Below are 19,902 nucleotides of genomic sequence, written 5' to 3' on the forward strand. Positions count from 1 at the left end.
TTGTTTCGAATCTTGGCTCTTCAGCCCCGCGGCCTACGCGTCGAAGGTGAAGAAGAAGAAGAAGAAGAAGAAGAAGAAGAAGAAGAAGAAGAAGAAGAAGAAAACGGAGGAGGAGGAAGACCCTCTGCGTGTCTTGCGTCGATTGGCATTGCATTGCATACGTTGTAGCATTTTGCACTCGGCGCTAAAGAGCGCGCGAGAGCGAGAAAGAGAGAGGGAGAGAGAGAGAGAAGAGAGTTGGATGCGCCGACGCGTAAAGTACGAACGCAAGCGCATCGGCATCGCGCTTCTGTGTTCCCCTTTATTCCCGAGCTTCGAATGAGCACCGCTGCACCGTATCGCGCGCAATTTTGCTTCCGTGCGCTTGAATTAATGCCCGTGTAGGCATCGTGCACCGCTAAACACAGAGTAGGTACCTACAGAGACCGCATACTGGTTGCGCTCAGCGCGCGCTCGTACAGCGCTCCTCGTTTCGCTCGCGCGCAGCGCGGCGTTACTTTGCGCAAACTGCGCTCGCTGCCATGCCCGAGCGGTGTTAAGCGGTCGCATAAGCGCACGCACGCTCTCTCTCTCTCGCTCTCTTTTACTCTCTCCTTTTCCCGCGAGCATCGCGGAAGATCACGGCGAGTGCTTTAGTGCAGCGGAGAGTACAGTGCAGTGCGCGGTGTAACCATGTGCAGTCTGCATCTAAACGGTGTGGACGAGTTTGCGCAGAAATACCGAACTAATCGGGAAACTATTTGACACAAAGTGCAAACTAGACGCGCAACTTGACGCGCTGCGCTGCTTCGTCTTCATATATCTTGTGTACGATACGTACGTACGCATTAACATAGTTCAAGTCTTTCAGCGTGGTGTTCTACGTTCACGTGGTTACTCGTATGGTAAGTACAGTGTACTTCGCTCGCATTCGCGCACGCGCTAAGGATCGTGGCGGATTGTGTGTGTCTAGTGCAGCAGTTTCGATTTCAACCGACTCTTCAGCGCTCGCAACCTCACGTGGATTGAAGCGATGGAGAAACAATTCAGTGAGAAAACGGGCCTCGGGGCAGCAAACATATTATATACATTTAATATCCTCATATACGTGTGTGTATGTGTGTGTGGAATATATATATATACATACTACATATCCATGCGCATATTGTATGTTGTGCTAATGGTCGGTGATTTGTAGACGATAAAAAAAAAAAAATCTGTTTCACTTTGATTTTATTACAGATTAGGTTAAATTTAGAGAATGGCACGTTCTTCGATGAAATAATTGTATAAGTGCTCCATTACTGGGAAATTGAGGAAAATGGGAAAAAGAGATTTGCGATTTTTTTTTTTTGTACCCGATGAACAAGAAAAAAAAAATTCCAGGAAACGAGCAATCACAGTTTCGAAAATTCGAGCAGCAGTTACAAGTTATGCTTTTTTTTTTTTTTTGTTCTGGTGATCGTCGAAATTAAATTATTATTCTGTGAGAATAAAAAGAGATAAGGATATATATATATATATATAATATTTTATCTGAACTTTTTCGCAAATTATAGGATACATGATGACAAAAGTGGTGAATGCATGATTTATGAATCATCGTATGTGTATTAGGATAACAAAAAGGTAATGACTTTCTACTTCTTCGGAAATATGAAAAGCAGGCAAGAAAAATTTATTTGCAGAACACCGATTACTCGATAGATGTTAACTAAACTGCAATTTTCTTGTCTTCTTTTCCTTTTTTTTTATTCCTATTGGTTGAAATCTTTTAAAATCAACAGATCGATCTTGATCCAAGACGAGAAAAATGTGATAATTGATGCTACGGTTAAATTGCAAAAAAAAATAATTGATTCGTATCGGGCTTTCGTACTCTTGTCAATTCTTTCTTTCCAATCCTTGTATAAAAGTTTTGAACTGACAGTAAAAAAAAAGAAATATTTCAGCGAAACATTTGTTTTCTGCATCGATTCAGCGTACAATAAACTCTGAGGGGAAACACAACGTAAAATAAAAAAAAAAAAAACTGTTTCGTTTCAAAACCGCTCACTTTCAATACCCGTTGTACCCACTTGATTATTACCGTTATCAGCGTATTACGTTCCTCGGAAAGATCGTGAATGCGATTAAAGTCACCTTATTTGATCGTTGTTGTATATTCCCGATATTATCGACGTTACGATCGTTATATACATTACAATAGATCGATATTGTACAAAAGAGATCGAAATTTCACGGCGTATCCTTTGGCAGAGTTTAGTCGTTTCAATAAATTCCGCTTGAGCCGCGGGTCCCATAACTATATAATAATGGTGTCGGAGCATGGCAGTTACAGTAGCATTATGGAAGGATGAATAAAAAAAAAAAACAAGGATATACATACGTATATTATTACTGCACGCTTGGAGTAATACGCGTTTATTGAAACTACTATTTATACCATTATCATATTATCATTGTTCGTTATTCATTATTCAGTTTTAAAATATTTATAATATATTTACATCGTTTATGTAACAACACACGTATGTATACATTTATTATACGATTTAAAAAAGAAGGGAGAGAAGCAGAGAACGAGAGAAAAGGAACGGCGGCAGATATACATTATAGGTATTACATACCGCGTTATTATGTACACGTATTGCTCTGTATCAATATAATGAAAAGAGCCGGTCATCATCGGCGATGGTTATAGCCTCTCAAGTATTATAGAATGAAACATATTCTCACGCACCTCTTCGTGCTCCTCAAACGGCGGGATGAGGATGAGGATGAGGACGAGGTGAGGGCAAAAGTGGCGGCGTGAGGAACATAAAGCGCGAAGAACGTACTATACACACACCTACACATAGACCTATGCACGTACATTATGTGTAACCGGCATAATTGATTGGTTATTAGTTTAATTTAACCAAATGCATCGCATTATGTTACCACCACGCTTCTTCTTCTTCTTTGCAGCAACGGCAGCTTCGTTATTATTATTTACACATACGTAATATACAATATACATGTACAGATATACATACTGTACAAAACTCTGCTGCAGTTTTACAACTCTTCGACACAATGCACAGTATATATTTCTTATAATTTGCATACCTATAGCGGGGAACGTATTACGTCTCCTCTACGTGCTTGTATGTATGGAGCATTCCGTGACGTCTCGAGCAAGATTCTACCTCGATGTCTCAAGATTGGCTTTGCATTTTTTTTTTTTTTTTTTATGGCGAAAAACGAAATCGCAATTTTTTAAGAATTTTTCGACCTGGCGTATCTGAAGTATAATTTAAATACTGGTGAAAAACGACCACTTTTTAAAATCTGATAACGTACAACAAATTTTTTTTGACACCTACAGAAAGATGGAGATTTTACAACTTCAAAACATGAACAGGAAAAATGGAAGAAATAATTATTATTACCGGATTGCATTTTAGACATAAGAACGAACATAAATGCTCATTGCAATATAGGCCGAGAAACATCTGTTCAAAGAGATATCATAACGAGTTGTTTTGTTCATCCTCGTGTCTAAAACGCGATCCAATGATAATAATTAAAAAAAAAATTTTTTCAAACATTTTTTTTTTTTTTTTATCAATCTTCCGAAGTTTTGAAATCACCATCTTATCATAGATGTCAAAAATTTCGTTACATCTCAAAGATTTTTCTGAATTCATTCAAATTTAAAAAAATGGGATTTTTTTAAATCAACTTTTTAAATCACACCTCAGATACGCTGGGTCGCAAAATTCAAAAAAAAAAAAATTGCGATTACGTCTTTCGTCGCGTGTTTTCAATCTGCGACATCGACGTAGAGAATCTCGATCGACATGTTACGGAATGCCCCGTATGTATGCCTGCATAAAAAACACATGCATGTGCATTTCTTAACGCATCCATACCGTGTATTAAAGAAAAACTCGAACTGCAGCAGCGGCAGCAGCAGCCTTGCGTGCAAGATTTTAAATCTTGCACACAGAGTTGCTTCAAGCTGTCGATGCCACGCAGCAGCAGCAGTTTTTCGATCGCATGACGCCTCTTAAGCGTATGCACAAGAATGAAAAAAAAAAGAAACAAACAAACTAAATAGTAGAAACAATAATTGTTATATTATTATTTTAACAATAACTCGCTTATAATTGCGTCAATTTATTCAATAATCATCTGCCCACCGTTTAAAATGCAAATTGGCCTCCTATACATTATACATTCAAATCTACAAGAAGAAAACTAAGAATGATGAAAAATTTGTAATGACCGGACGGGGTTTGTTTGAAAAAAATAAAAAAATTGAATAAAAAATGGACAGTTCGTATTTTTCCCGAAATGTTTTTTCAATTCCATCGGACGGCGGTATTAAATTTTCATTTATAGATTTCTTTTATTTTTCTTGTTTACTTTTCCTCCTCTCTTTTCTTCTTTCGTTCCTTCTCACCCACCGCGTGTATAATCGCGGTAACAAATTAGCCCGACCGACCGCAAGGCTTTCATATCTGTACTCATTGTATACATATTATAAATATAATACCTACTGTACTACTCGGTACATAAATTACAGAGTTCACACGAGTTGCCGAAGACGATAAAAGTACGTGTTTCCTTTTTCTCACTACGTTCGACTATGTTTTCGTATGTATTCAATTTTATTTATTTTTTTTTTAATCGATCGTCCTTACTTTATGATTTTTTTTAACGCATCTCAAAAACACCCAAATTCATTTTTATAAAACAAGAAAAAAACCGTTCGGTTTCCGGAATGAAATATTTTCACGCAAGATTCAAAGTTGGGCGTAGAGTTTTTTTTTTTTCTTTTTACTATCTTTGCTAATCATTTGTCCTATTTTCATACCTGTGATAGAATCTATTATAATTATACATACCGCATCTCTGATTTGATTACTGATTTTCAAAATCGTTTCTCCAGTTCTAAAACGTACTCATGATTTTTTTCAACATTTTTCTTCAAAACATTTTTTGTAAAAAACAATAACTCGAAAAGTGTTGGAAAGCAAATGTTGAAAAAAATCGTGAGTATGTTTCGGACCTGTGGAAACGATAAAAAAAAAATCAGCAATCAAATCGGAGATGCGGTATGTTTTATAATAAATTTGCAACAGGTATTAAAATAACATAGAACTATGTTTAAAAAATAGAAGAAGTGGTAAGAAAAAAAAAAAAAAGAAGAAGAAAAATAGACAAAAACGAGGTCCTGCTCCGAATCTTGCGTGAAAATGTTTCATTACGAAAACCTAATGATTTTTTTCTTCTCTCATAAAAATCGATTTGGTTGTTTTTGAGATCGATTAAAAAAAAAAAAAAAAAAGTCACTCATTATTCACCGATAAATTCCCTGGTAAAAAATGATTAAGGGACACGTCAACGACATATCGCGGTTACACAAGTTCAGCAAAGTTCATTTAATTTCATTCCATCCGTCCAACACACCACAAGCCCAGCAGCCAGAGGAGTCAGTCGGACGGTATTTATATATAAATACACGCAAACGCATATTACATACATACATAGATATGCACCAACATATTCAACATATCCGTACGTGCGTGTGCATACAATGTGTATGTATGATAACATTATACGATACTTTGTGTGCAAAAGTTGCTTCGGGTATCGTTCCTTCTTTAGTGAGTTGAAAGTGGTCGCTCGCTCGCTCGCTCGCCGACTTAGAGGCATAGATACGGTAGACCTACACACACATGCATGCAATTCATACATGTAAAAAAATATAAATGCGTGTAACAGAGAATATTGTCATTTATCGCTCGCTGCCGGAGAAGCGCGTCGCGGTAGAATGGAGGGAGAAGCAAAAAAGAGGGGATGTGGCGGCGTGGGGGCGGAGGGGGTGGAGGGGCAGAATCGTGAAACCGCGTCGCGTCGGCTGCGTTCCGTTTCGTTCGCCTTCCATACCGCCGTCTTCTTCCTTTTTACCCGCGTCGTCGTCGCGTTGCTCGAAAAGGCGGACGAGGGATTTCTGCGAGTGGAGTTTTTTTGAGGGGTCAGAGGGGCGAGGGGCGAAGACTAACGGCGGCCACGTTACGCCGGCTCGTAACGCGTTGGCTCGGTTGGGTAAATATTTTTCGTACCGAGTGTACTCGGTATATAAGAAGGCAAATTGTGGTTACAATGTTGCACAAACGTGTACAGTCCGTCGAATAAATTGATAAAATAACCCACGTAGAGCGATATACTTGAGAAGAGAACGTGCGTCTGTAGTAATGTATGTATATGCATATTTACATATGTATACATGTATATGTATGTATATAAGTATGTGCCGACACTCGTGTATCTGCGACAGCTGATTATGAATCTAACGATTTCAGCGTCGAGTGCATCGCCAGTATGTTAAATTCTTTGTATCACATATTATTATTTACCTGTAATTGCTGCCTAACGTACGGCAATTTATCAACGTTATATAATACCATATGTGCACATAAGTATACGTATATTATTATTATATACACGTATATTCGTATAACGTAAGTATGGTCGCGGGCCTTACAAGGCGAATATGGAAAGAGAGATAGAGAGATAGAGAGAGAGAGAGAAAGTAGAAAACAAGATGGAAAGAAACAAGGGGACCGGGGTGAGACGAGGTTCTGCGATATTAAGTTACAGAATTTCACGGAATATATCCAGTTTACGCCACAACCGCGCCGCCGCGTCACGTTTCACTCCGAACGAACGAACGAACGAACGAATCAATCAGTTCCTGTTCGTCGCGGTTTTTTAAAATTAATTCATTTAGGTTAGTTCGACGATCTTCCGTCTATTCCCATGTACGTAAACCTTGGTCCCTTATCGTCGTCGTCGTCCGGCAGCGTTGTGAAAATTAGGAAGATCGCGAAAGAAAAAAATAAATAATAATAATAATTAAAAAAAAAAAAAAAAAAAAAAAAATACGCAATCTTCAGATCATACGAAAGAAGAGGGTTTACGATAAAGATGCAAACATCGACGCAAAACCTGGTAATAAAATAAATGAACAAGGGGGGAAAAACAAAATAAAAAAAAATAAAAAAAAAATAAAAAAAAAAACGAAAGAAAGAAACAGGAAAAGAATCAAAAATCAAAGAAGAAGATAAAATGTCTACAGTTAACGTGTGTAATAATACTGATATATAATCTGGCATCATAATTAAATGCTAGACTGAACACCTTTGTCAATATTAACCAACGTCGTCTTCGTCTTCGTCTGTATACCGTGTAAATTATTATACACACTCCGTATAAAAATTGTGCATATTTGTACACGCATACTATACGTATATACGAATGGTATCACACAGCCTGACCAGCGTTGGTCGCGTCGATTTTATGCTATATGTTAGTTTCGATCGTCCTCGATCGCGGCGACCTTCGATCTCTGCCTGTCCTCCCCCCTCCACTCGCCGCCCCCGACTCGGCGCCGAGTTCTTATTTGAATAAATGTAGCGCGAATTTAATCCGCGAATGATCGTCCGATGTGTGGAATTTAATCGGATGATACATTTTTTATTCTCCTTCGACAACGAAACGCTGTTCACGTCGTACTTGAAACAGTCGAGGTCGCACGAGTGTAACGATAAATAATCAAAACGTTTCAAACGTTTCTGAAACAGTTGAAATGGTTCGGAAACGGCTGAACTTGTTCGAAAACAGTTAGACGGGTTCAGGAACAGTCGGGACGGGTCACAAACGGGTCAATCGGTTCAGGGACGGTTGAATTGGCTCGGAGTCAGTTGAAGCTAGTCGGAATCATTCGAAACGGTTCAGAATCAGTCGAAGTGTAATCGGAAAGATTTGAAGCTAGTCAGAAACGGTTGAAAAGGTTCGGGAACAGTTGACAAAGCGAATCGCTTGGACGTTTGAATCGACTGAAACACTCCCAAACAGTTGAAACAGTGAAGTGATCGAAAGTGTTGTGAGGTTTGAAAAGTATTAAAAAGTTCAAGCGTACGAAAGAGAGTTGGAAGGGTGAAGGATAATTGGCAGAATGGAAACGATGGAAGTCTGAAAGACCGACGTCCCGGTTGCCTGAATAAAAAAAAAAAAAAAGACTGTCGCCGAGGCTGCAAAAGTGGTTTGCGATCCTACGGCGGTGCTGTTGCTGTTGCTGCCGCACGAAGCGGGAGATACGCGTTGACTGGAACGACAACGGAACGGAGCGTTCGACGAGGCAACCTGCTCTCTCTCCTCTCTCTCTCTCTCTCTCTCTCTCTCTCTCTCTATCTATCCATCTCTCTTGCTCAGTCTGGGTGCAAAAACGCCGTTTGTGGCGTGGGGGTTACGGGGCGAAGGGAGGGGGGGGGGGGGGGGGGGGATAAGGACCCCCCACCCAGGATGTCTCCTACCACGTACAAACACGCCGACGAATGTTGTACTTTGACGTACGTTGGCGACAATCAGGTATGTGACATATATTATATATTCTGTAGCACGTGTTCACGCAAGCTTTTCCACATTTATCAATATATATATATATATATATATATATATATATATTCTCGCGTGAAGCGGTTTGAAAAAAAATTTATTTTCTCATATTACGATTAACATTTGTTTCGTTGTTACCGTACTCTTCGCGAAAACATTTTTTTTTTTTTTTTCCTGTAACAAGTTCGCGATTACGATCTTTACCCTCTTCGGTGAGTAATTATTTTTAGCAAAAAAAAAAAAAAAAAATCGTCAAAACGATGAGGAAAGAATTTGGGTGGAGAAAAATTTGATTGCCAAATTTTTGAAAAACTGTTCAAACTCCCCGAGGTTAATTCGTTGTGATATTCGTCAAAGAAATTCAAAAATCGAACCGGTCGATTTCAACGATGCTTGTAAAAATTGAATGGACGATGATTACAATGAATAAGGATCACGCAATTCCGTAATGATTGTAAAAGAAAAAACTCCCGACCCCTAGTAAAGAAAGAAATCAACCCTCCGTAAGATGAAACACCGATACATCGGTCGAAACACATTACATTGCATTGGCGCGGAATGCCCTGTACACGCTATATGCGGTGTATACATTGTATGTATAATGTAATAATGCGGTGCACGAGTTGTATGTATGCATTTATGTATACACACACACACATATATATATATATGTACTGTGCATGTTATAGTATATATATATGTATACACACACACACACACACACACACACACACACACACACGCATACACGTACTTTCGACTCTTAAAACTATGGCAATGCGCCGCGACGAACGCGGCCAGTGCCACGGGGAATCAAGTCTGTAATTGAGCCTCCCCCCCCTCCTTCATTTCCTACACCCCCCCACCTATTCCTTCGACACCCCCCCACCGCCCCCGACCCCCTCCACGCCGACCATTACCGAGCAGCTCTGCTGCCCCCACCGATCGGCAAGGCAACTACTACGGCGGCTACATTGAAATTGAAAGAGAATTGAAATTGATACGCGGTGTTACAAATTTAGCGCACAGTGAAAGTGACCTTACTCGACTGATTGAGTTATCGTTAGTTAAAACTCGCTTCGCATTGAAAACATTTTTGAACAAAGAACAAGAAAAAAAAAATAAAAAAAATAGAGAGATGTCGCGATATAATTTTAAGGTTTTTTTTTCACACCGATGGCCTAAATCGTTTCGCATCGTTCGAACGTCAAGTTTTGAAAAAAAGAAAATAAAATAAAAATCCTGTGAGTTGTTGCGATCAGTTAACCTGATTTGGAAGAAAATTTATTAATATGCAAATAATTTGATTGGAAACTTTTTTTTCGAACACTATTTGGCATCCAAAGGATCAAGAATTGAGACATCGATGTGGAAAACTCCTTGCATTAAAAATTTTTCTACCCAACAATATTTGACTGTGAAATAATTCGATTTTCGACGACGTTGAATTTTATTTATCAGTACCGATCTCGGCACTGATCCTGCCTCTCCGAATGTTCGTTCTTCTTTCGATCTCCGATTTCCGAATCGATCGTATCGAAAGACGCTGTGACGGTCATTGGATGTTCATCGTAATATATATACATATATGCACGACAATGTGCGTGCACGTGAAGGCAGATGCATAAACGGAGCATGTGACACAGAAAGTCGGGATGAATTAATCGGACAGAGTTAGTCACTGACCGGTTTAACGTAAGCAACTACGTAGGTCACGTATGTATGCAACGTATCGGCGACGCGTCGCATGCGGGGAAATCGTACCATGTGTGTGGGGGAGAATGCATAAGCGAACGCCTATATAACTCGAGGATACATATGTGTGCGTGTGTGTGTGTGTCAAAGAGCATCGAGAGACGCTGATAAGTTGAAGCTTCGAGGCTATCCGGCCGACCGAATAAAATGTCGTCGTCGTCGTCGTCGTCGTTGTTGTTATTGTTATTATTATCATCATCATTATTATTATCATCGTACATCTCGCGATTATATGCAATCGTAACGTAGGTGCAGGTTTCAATTGCAATACGTGTAAGACACACTCGACGCATGCAGAGGCACGTAAAGATAGTTATGTAGGTATTTTGCAAAAATGTAACAAGATCCAACGTCGTTTAATCGGAACAATGTTGGGACGTATGTATTGAAACGATGCTGATAAACCTCTGTTTTACGCACATATATAGGTACCTACGTACATGTGTGTGTGTGTGTGTGTGTGTGTGTGTGTAGGCTGTAGGTTTAAATACGAGAGCCAAGGAGCAAAGGCCGAGGTAAATGAGGCGAATTATTCTCCACAGGATCGAATTGCTCCGAGCGCTATCGCGTCTATCCATAATATTATACATACATGCATGTCTAACGTGTATTCGTATACACGCGTGTATTTTACCCAACACGCGTTGCTGACAGCGTATAATCGCTTTACCAACACGACCAACGGATTCGAGATATGTATTCTAATTCGAATTATAGGTATGTAGAAATATATCTTTGCATGCATGTATATAAATATGTTTATAGTTGTGTCTAATATTAATAGAAAGTCAATCCGTTAACTTACGTAAATATCGCTGTAAAAAAAAAGCGACTTTGATGCGACAAAATATGCATATTCTTGTCCTAATTCGAACTTTGGTCTGAAATTTTCATCCCTTTGTTTTCGTTCTTGTTCTATTCCTCTCGCTCTCCGCGATATATTACAGACAATTGAAATCTACGAATTGTAAGCTTAAAGGATTTATCTGTTGCAGAAAAAAAAAACAGAGTTGGCCAAAATAATTACCAATTTTCCAATCTCGTATGTTGTAATTTTTTGTTTGTATTTTGATAGGTATTCAATCAAACGTACGTTTTTGAACCATGTATTCGGAATTCCGAATTAGGAATGAAAAATTCTCCTCTCCTATCTCTGCCTGCGCTTTATCCTCAGCCTTTATAATACATTTGAACAAGAAACAAGAGTGATTGACGTGAGCTATCTTTTTCTCTCTCTCTCTCTCTCTCTCTCTTTCGCTCTCCATCCTCCTTTTTTTTTATTCTTCTTCTCTTCCGTCCGTCTCTCTTCACAACGTGTAATAACCTCCACCACCAGGAGGATCGGGAACGCACGGTGTGTTTAACCCGTCCTTTCGTAATTTTGACGCGAACACCCTGGGATTTAACCAGTGCACGACGACGCTGCGCTGCAGCAGCGAAGGATGAGGAGGAGAAGGAGAAAAAGAAGGATTAAAGGACTCGACGAGGAAACCTGCAGGACTTACACATCCAGACACATACAACGCCATACCATAATTTACATCAAATTTATAAATATTTCTCAACACTCGGAACGTAGAAAATAGAAGACACCAGCGAATTCAAGAAAAAAAAAAAAAAAGCAACATGTATTAAATTTAAATGAATAAATAAAATATGTATCACCAAATTTTTCTTAATGGATAAATTGAATATCGACGATTACGATGAATTTATATATAGGTCGTGAATTAGGTTGAATAAAAAAGATAAGCCTAAGAAGATAAATGTAGGGAATTGAGTAAAAAATAAGGAGTGATGCGAGAAGCATGAGGAGAAAGAATGACACCACCAAACGTTAGGGAAAACAAGAAACGCGTTTGCAATTCCGAACGAATATGCAGCACGATGCTGCGCGCAAGCACATTTCATATCTCTACAACGTATCTCTATACATGTATGTATGTATTTATACACATAGATGAATATATATATATATATATATATATATATATATATATATATATACATGTATGTATATGCACATGCAGTAATATCGTCCTCGTTCGAAAGCAGCGAAATTTTTCTATCCACTTAGCTGAATCCTTGATCGAGTTCGTTCGCTTATCGTCTACATGCACTCGCGTACACATATGCATGTGTGTATAACATGGACGCATGTATGCATCGGATACGCGTGCAAGTAGAGAGAATCAAGCCGCAGATCAGCGCAAAGATCCGCGAATCGCTTCTCACCGTCTCCTCGAAGTAATACAATATTATATACACGTGTGAGATTCGTTTGTACATACGCATGCGTATAGATCGTATGTGTGTATGTATATATTAGGACGATGCATGTGTGTTGTATAGATTGGACACATTCATGTATAGTACAGTCGGCGGTGAAAATAATTTTCTTGGTGGTAAATATCGTGGGAAAACGTTATCGGAGATAAGAACAAAAAAAAAAAAAAAAAACGAAGGAAATTGGGAAAACTGTGTAGCAGAAGAAGAAGAGGAAGAAGAAACGGAAGTGAAGGACGAGAAAAGGAGCGAAGAAAATTGGAGAAATCGTGTAATGTAAAAGGAAGAGAAGTAGGATCGATAAGAAATCAGAAATGTTATACCTAACCACAAATTTCTTTATAAAAAAGTAAGCAATAATTCCAATTGTTTTCTACGATACCTTCACTCCGGTGTGTAAAAGGGTGTGAGAAAAAAGGCAAAAGAAAAAAAATCAAACCCGTAAGCTGGCGTACGTAGGTGGCGTAACATATCTATATATTATATATATCACGCGTATAAGGGTTCAATATATAATTAACGTGGCACCTCGCTCTAAAGTCAGTCAGTCCGATCGAATTGCAGTGAGTTGTTGTTTAGTTTATAAATCCCCCCCCATCACTCGTTTTTTCTCTTTTCATTTCATATTTCGTATTTAATCGAGTACGTTCGGTAATAAACAATAGCATATAAGATTCGTCAATCGCGATCATTAGTGATGCAATTTGAGTCTTGTTGATTGTAAATATTGCATTTAAAATGGAAAAGTATTTACCTAACTTTTCTGTCTGAGATTTTTCTCTTTTTTTTTTCTTTTAATACGAAAATTTTATTAATTATAAAAAATATACGAGGCGTCGAAATATCTCGCGACTAATTATCAGCTGCAATATTGCGATCGGTCTGAGACTCTTTGTTCGCGATAGATAAATGCGTTATCTATCTACTTCTTTACAATATTGTATCGGTATAACAACGGGAAATTCATTTCGGACGGGAGGTCTATACATTGTATAAAAATTTGATTAATTGTTATCGTTATATATATAGGCTTATCATTATCGTTGTAATTTGTGCACGCGTCTCTATCGATTGTATCATCGATGCACATGTATAAATATAACAACGCACAAGTGAGCTTGGAGAGAAAATTTTCGAAAGCACAGATGTTTTTTCTCATTCTTCTCTTACATCGCACGTATTTTTCAAGTTTTTTTTTTTTTTTTTTACAAGTAACAACAACTTATCGTCCGATTCTCCGCATAATCAAATTATCCAAAGATCTTTGTTTTTCAATAAATCATTTTAATTGAGAACAAAAAAAATAAAAAATAACTACTAATTTTCTTAAATTTCTATTTCTAACGTTATATAGAGATTTACGATTACACGATTGCATATCAATTTTGATAAATCCGGCGATCAATAGACAGATACAGAGAGACCTATTTAGGTAGCCAGCTTCTCATGCGCTCTATTTTCCGCAATTTTCTCCCCACTCTTAGATTCTCCCTTTTCCTTTCTCCAATCAATACGATTATCGTGTTGTGCAGACCGCGACCTTGTCTGCAAATCGCACGTGGTAATGCCCTCGTACAGAGTATGAATACCCACGTATAACGCATAACATATTGTATGCAATAAATACAGGCATGGCGAAACAATGTACATTTTTGTACAATTACTCGCGATGCTGCGCAACTCGTCGCACGCGGTGGATAATATGTAATATTTATTTGCACAACGGGTGGCCGGTATAAATTTATAATTAAATTCGCGTGCAATTAATTTTCCGTATCTTTTTTTTTTTTCTCTTTCCATTCTTGGTTCCTAAATCTCTTTAAAATTATTTTCAATTTCGCTTTCATCGTCGAATCGCATCGTTATTGTTGAGAATTATTGTGCAATAATAATATCCTGTACATGTATATCAAATTTCGAAACATTTTTCAATCACGAATCAAGGTTAGAAATGAAAAAATGAATTTATTTTCCTACCTTGCACCGTTGATGCTGCCTGCGAAGGATGAAGGATGTTCCTCTGATTTCTCCAATCTCCTGCTGCTTCCACTTCACTTGTTTTATTCACACTCCGAAATTGGGTTTACCGAAATCCGAAATTTTTACACACTGTACACACGCCCGGTCACCTGCAAAAATAAAAATAATACACTCTTACTTTCTTCTTTTTATTCCTCGCGAATTGGCAAAATTTTCAACATAATAATAACGATAATAAATTCATGTTTGCAAAATCAGTTATTTTTCGTAAACGATTAGTTAACGATTAGATTAGAAACAAAGAAAATATTCCAACTCTTGGAATGGCGTATAATTGTGAAAAAAATGCAAAACAGGCCTTTATAAATTCAATGAAAATCGAATTCGACGCAGATATCGGAATTGTTTCATAACGTACCGGGTGACAAGTGCGTGATTTGATCGCTAAACCGGAGTTCTAACAATACGAGCATTGACATTCAGTTTTCGAAAAAATTTTGTCGATTCAATAGATTTGTGTAATCCAATGACCGGATTAAAATCTTGTATCGATTCGCGTGATTGTTTATGAGATATAAGTAAACATGTCTTCGCTCATTTTACACGTACACTTGTGGAGGAATGAAAGCGAATTGATGTTGTCGATTAAATTTGTAACGAAGTGACATCGAAATTTCGTTGAAATTTATTTTTCCAGTGGAAGCAAGTCTGATAATAATTGATGAAGATATTTCAGAATTATTCACCGCTTCCATGATGTTGGAAAAAATTATTTAAAAAAAATGTGTATACGTTGCTGAGGTTGTATCCAGCTGTGCAGGCCGCAACACGTTGCAACGAGGCAAAAGCGCATCGCACGCGTAAAACGTGAAATTGCTGTATTAGTGTTACTTTTCGGTTATAAATTTTAAAAAAGGAATTTTACGCACGACAGATCTTGGAAGTACAGTGGAGACTCGATTATCCGACCCTCGGTTATCCGGACTGCCGACCGCGATCAAGTAACTTTACGAAAGTCGAATCCATGCGTGCACGGACATGTCTGAACTGGCATTGACTCGCCCGAAAATGTATGTCTCAATAATTTCTCAATAAGCATTGATTGTTGTTGATAATTTCAATTCGTTTTTGTTGTTTTCAACAAACACCGAGCATTATGCGTGTATCGCGTAATAATATGTATTTATAAAAATCGCTTTTCTTGCGATATTCAATTATCCGAATGCCTAACGATAACGATTCGTCTGGTTAATCGAGTTTCCGCTGTGTATATAGTGAATGTACAAAGCTTTCGCGATGCCACGACGCCAAACTCTGAAAAACCTAAACGCGCATCGGTAAATATTTTCACTAGGGGCGAAACGGGAGGAGGGGGAGGCCGAATCGAGACTGAACTTGTCCTGCGATCGGTTCGCGCGTTCGCGACTCGACGAAGACTGCGCCGAATGTATCGGCGACAACTCCGAGGCAAATCGAAGACGGCCGAAGTCAACCGAACCCATTCGAAGTCTCGAATCGGCATGTTTGCGTTTCGGTTTTCTTCCGAATCGATCGATTTCGAGTGCCAAGAAATACTTCGCGTAGCGGTTGAGGGTTGTAACTTGTTGGTAAACACTAAGGAAATTTTATCGGAACGACGCGAATAGAAATAAATTACAATATCAATATACTCAGCGACAAAGTAATCCGGTTATTATTGCTCGACTTGTTTCTGAAAGATTTTTAGACAAGAGAGAAGTTTAGCCAAATGAATAATATTAACGAAATAAACACGGTACAATTACGCTCGATATCTGTATTAATATCTCATTTATCACTCGACTTTATCGTTAGACGTTCGCGCTCGTACTTTTCGCTTATCCTCATTTTATCCGATCGGTCCATCGGGTCATCGATATCATAGACGTAAGGTGACACACGCATTAATAGAAAAATTCCGGAGAAAAGATGAGCGTTTCACGCTACATGGAAGATCGTCCTCGTTTAATTTGTCGCTTGTTGGCATTTTTATTTTTATTTTATATTTTTGAATTCCTAAAGAATAGTGTACATAAAATTTTTTTCTATAGCTTACACCAAAGTCTGATGTTTGAAAAGTGTGACTGATAACCTTTTCATTATTAGTTTAATCTCATGAAATAGTTATAATTTAATATCAATTTTTAATTAAGATTCCCGTTCGATACATCGTTGTACCAAGCACAGTGATCTTTCGATTGAATATAAATTTCAGTAAAGAAACAACAATTAATGCCTTCTGGAATTAAAAAAAATTTGATGACGATCTTCCACAAAACGTAGAACCCTCATATTTTTCCAGAATCTTTTTTCTTTTAAAACTTATGAATCTTTTTGTTTCTTCAAAGACCTTAGTATAGATATTCGACCATTAGGGCTGAAACTGAAACGATTTCGAATCGAAAATCGATAATTTTTCGTCATTCTTAGCAACTGCATTCGGTGGAGACGGAATCGAGGCAGTTGGGTGTACACGCCGAGTATATTTTGCGGGTGTATTTGCCGGGCGATTCACAGTGTGTGTTCGGCGAGCGATGAAAATGGTCCAGCTCGTAAACCGGCTACCGAGTTACTTACACGCTGAGTTTCAATTTTCACGAAGAAGAAAAACACGAAAACAGGCACGTATTAAAAATCATTTCTAAATTTCGTTCGATCGATTACACGCAATTTATAACATTCGATAAAAAAATTTTCATCTACTTTGCTAAGGAGTTGATTATATAATACAATTTCCTGTGCGTTTTTATTTATTTATTTTTTTGAGGTGCGCGCCATTTTTGAAATACCATATCAAGTAAGTACGTATTCATTTCGTTGTCGTCTTAGGGCGGGGAAGTAATGTTTTTATTTTTGATGAATAATTAACAAATGTTTTTCATCAATCTTGAGCAACTTTACCACGAAAACGCGATTGGAATTTTTGAGAGTACGAACAAAAAAAAAAGAATGGAGAATCACTTATGTGAATATGAATGGATGGTGGTTTAATTCCTCATTACTTGCATACTTGCATAATATTTACTTTACTAGTTGCTTACTTATTACATATAGTTTCTCACTTGCTTGCATAATTTAATGCAACGGCGATATGTCATTCACCTTGTATCTTCGCACATAAATCACACCTTTCAACCTCTCATTTTAGATTTATTTTTGCTTTTGCACAATTTTTCATTATATCAATATTACTTTCGGTCGTTTAAAACCAAGCGAGTCAGTCGATCGACTGTTAGTAAAAGGAGCAATCTCGCTAGATTGGCAAAAAATTTATGTTTAATCAGTAATTCGATTCACAACAATTTTCAATACTTGGATTACTTTTTATTTAATCGTGTTTTCTTTTTTCACGATCATTTCTTAGCTCTCGTATGCGATATTTTAACAAATCATGCCATAAAACGTTACAACAAAACAGAGAAAATAAAAAAAAGTAAGACAAAACCGAAGCAAAAATTAAAAAGTTAACGTAACGCCGCGATATGAAAAAAAAAACGAAGACCGAAACATTTGGTCGTAAATTTGATAAATCGTAATAAATATTCCGCATAATCCATACGTATATTAGGTGTATTATATACATAAATCGAGACGATAGCACAAGGAGTGTATAAATAACGGTAATTCTTTAATCATTAAAAGATGTTCAAGTATACACATAATCGCGTATTATACGTAAATTGATTATACGAAATTTGCGTTGTGCGACAAAATAACAATATTATACGTTTAATCGCGGAGTGTATTTATAATAGCTGCTGCTCGCTGCAGTATCGCAACGTTGTTATACCGTTACATTAATATATAATATAACAATATACCGAGAACGACGCTACGCGATCCGCGGACTCATCACACAAGTAGAGCGATAAGGAGGAGCCGTAACGCACCTACGTGCATACCTATATCACTGGTGGAGAAGAAAAAAAACACACGCATGTGATTTACGTACGTGTATCAGTAATGACCATGCCTCTCGAGTGTCAACGAGATAACCTCTTAATCGTCTGCATTGCTATAATGTTACCAAAGCTCGCTGATCGATGCAACAATTATTGCGAACTGTGTGTATATTTGTCTTATACGTTATCATTCCAGCCGGCGTATATGCATAAATTATAACGTAACGCGAGATGTCAAGAATTGTCTAATTTTAAATAATTTTTTACTCGATTAACATTTTTCTGCACGTGCTACTAAGTTTTTTTTTTTTTCCCCTCACGTATCGGTCCTTTTTTTTCACTCCCGCAGAATTAATTTATCCGTGAGTCGTAGGTTTTTAGTTTTTCCTTTTTTTTTTTTTTTTTCTCTCTTTCTTTTCTGCTCCCAAGAGAATGTAAACGCGGTGAAACTGCGCGTATTGGGCTAATTATTCACGAGAAAACGAGACATCGATAAAAATTCAATACGATCAGTCTCAAGTTCACCTTGAGATTGATACAAAAAATTTTTAATCACCGGTACACATATATTTATGCATATATATCTGTGTAGATAATTGATAAAAATTCTCAAAATAATCTTGTAACCTGATACATATGTTGTACATGTTACGGTACGTAATATTATAATAAAGTCTGATGAGCTGACTTGGCAGAAAATTAATTGAACTTTTGACGGCGAGCTTTGAGAAAAAAAAAATAAATAAATAAATAAATAAAAAATATTTAAAAAATATCATCAAACTTTTTTAACGAATCTACATATTCTTCTCTTCTCTTCGTCAATTTCTCTCACCGTTATCAAACGTTTACCTACGGTTGTGCAAAAGTTTTTTTTTTCCAACATTCAATGTTTTTCTCGTTTCTCCAAGTTTTCAACCTTTTTCCATGTTAAAAAAAAAAAAAAAAAATAAAAAATAAAAAATAAAAAGCAAAACCCTGAAAAGCGTGAATTATTCGCAACCATCGCGTTCCCCCCTCTCATCATTGAGGTAGTACTGATATAATTCCACCTACGGAAGGTCGCTCCCTCCCCTTTTCCTTCCTCCCGACTTTCACCTCTTGTTGCACTTCCAGCCGGCAAGTCGAAGAGGGGGAAAACAGGGAGAGGGGGGGAGTGACTATGTAATCTGCAATAGGTTCGGGTACTCGGATTGTCAGGCACACGTGTAATGTCACGTCATTACAAGGCACAATATTGCACTATGCGCTACTGCACTGCATATAATGCAGGCAAACTGACTTCCGACGTTTCCTCGCGCCGATTATCCTCGAGACAATAATTTTTTGCAATACAAACGAAACGAGGATTTTTTTTCTTCTCTCGTATACTCGTATACTCGTATAAAACAAATTCAAATGTTTAATCGTACTCTGTTTAACCCTTTGATTCACAGCGATGAGTATTCTTACCACCTGTTTTGTATACATTTTTTGAATATTTTGAGAACTTTGAAAACATATTTATTTGCGGTTTAGTATAATAATAGGT

The 19,902-nt window shown here is 37.6% G+C and overlaps 2 protein-coding genes across 4 annotated transcripts in view; one reads left to right on the forward strand and one right to left on the reverse strand.

Annotated features, from left to right (window-relative positions):
- Nucleotides 1-19,902, reverse strand: part of LOC124223029 (uncharacterized) — a 291,603-nt gene that overhangs the window by 234,080 nt on the left and 37,621 nt on the right. The window contains exon 3 of the mRNA XM_046634639.2: nucleotides 14,449-14,600. The gene's annotated coding sequence lies outside the window, so the exon portion shown is untranslated. The remainder of the gene's footprint in view (nucleotides 1-14,448; nucleotides 14,601-19,902) is intronic.
- Nucleotides 659-19,902, forward strand: part of Uxt (Uxt prefoldin-like subunit) — an 84,058-nt gene continuing 64,814 nt past the window's right edge. Inside the window, exon 1 of one of the 3 annotated variants that reach the window (XM_046634631.2) lies at nucleotides 659-884. The gene's annotated coding sequence lies outside the window, so the exon portion shown is untranslated. The other 2 variants (XM_046634630.2, XM_046634623.2) reach the window with 2 other exon arrangements.

Source organism: Neodiprion pinetum, chromosome 7, assembly GCF_021155775.2.
Source record: "Neodiprion pinetum isolate iyNeoPine1 chromosome 7, iyNeoPine1.2, whole genome shotgun sequence".
In the NCBI taxonomy this organism is placed as follows: Eukaryota; Metazoa; Arthropoda; class Insecta; order Hymenoptera; family Diprionidae; genus Neodiprion; species Neodiprion pinetum.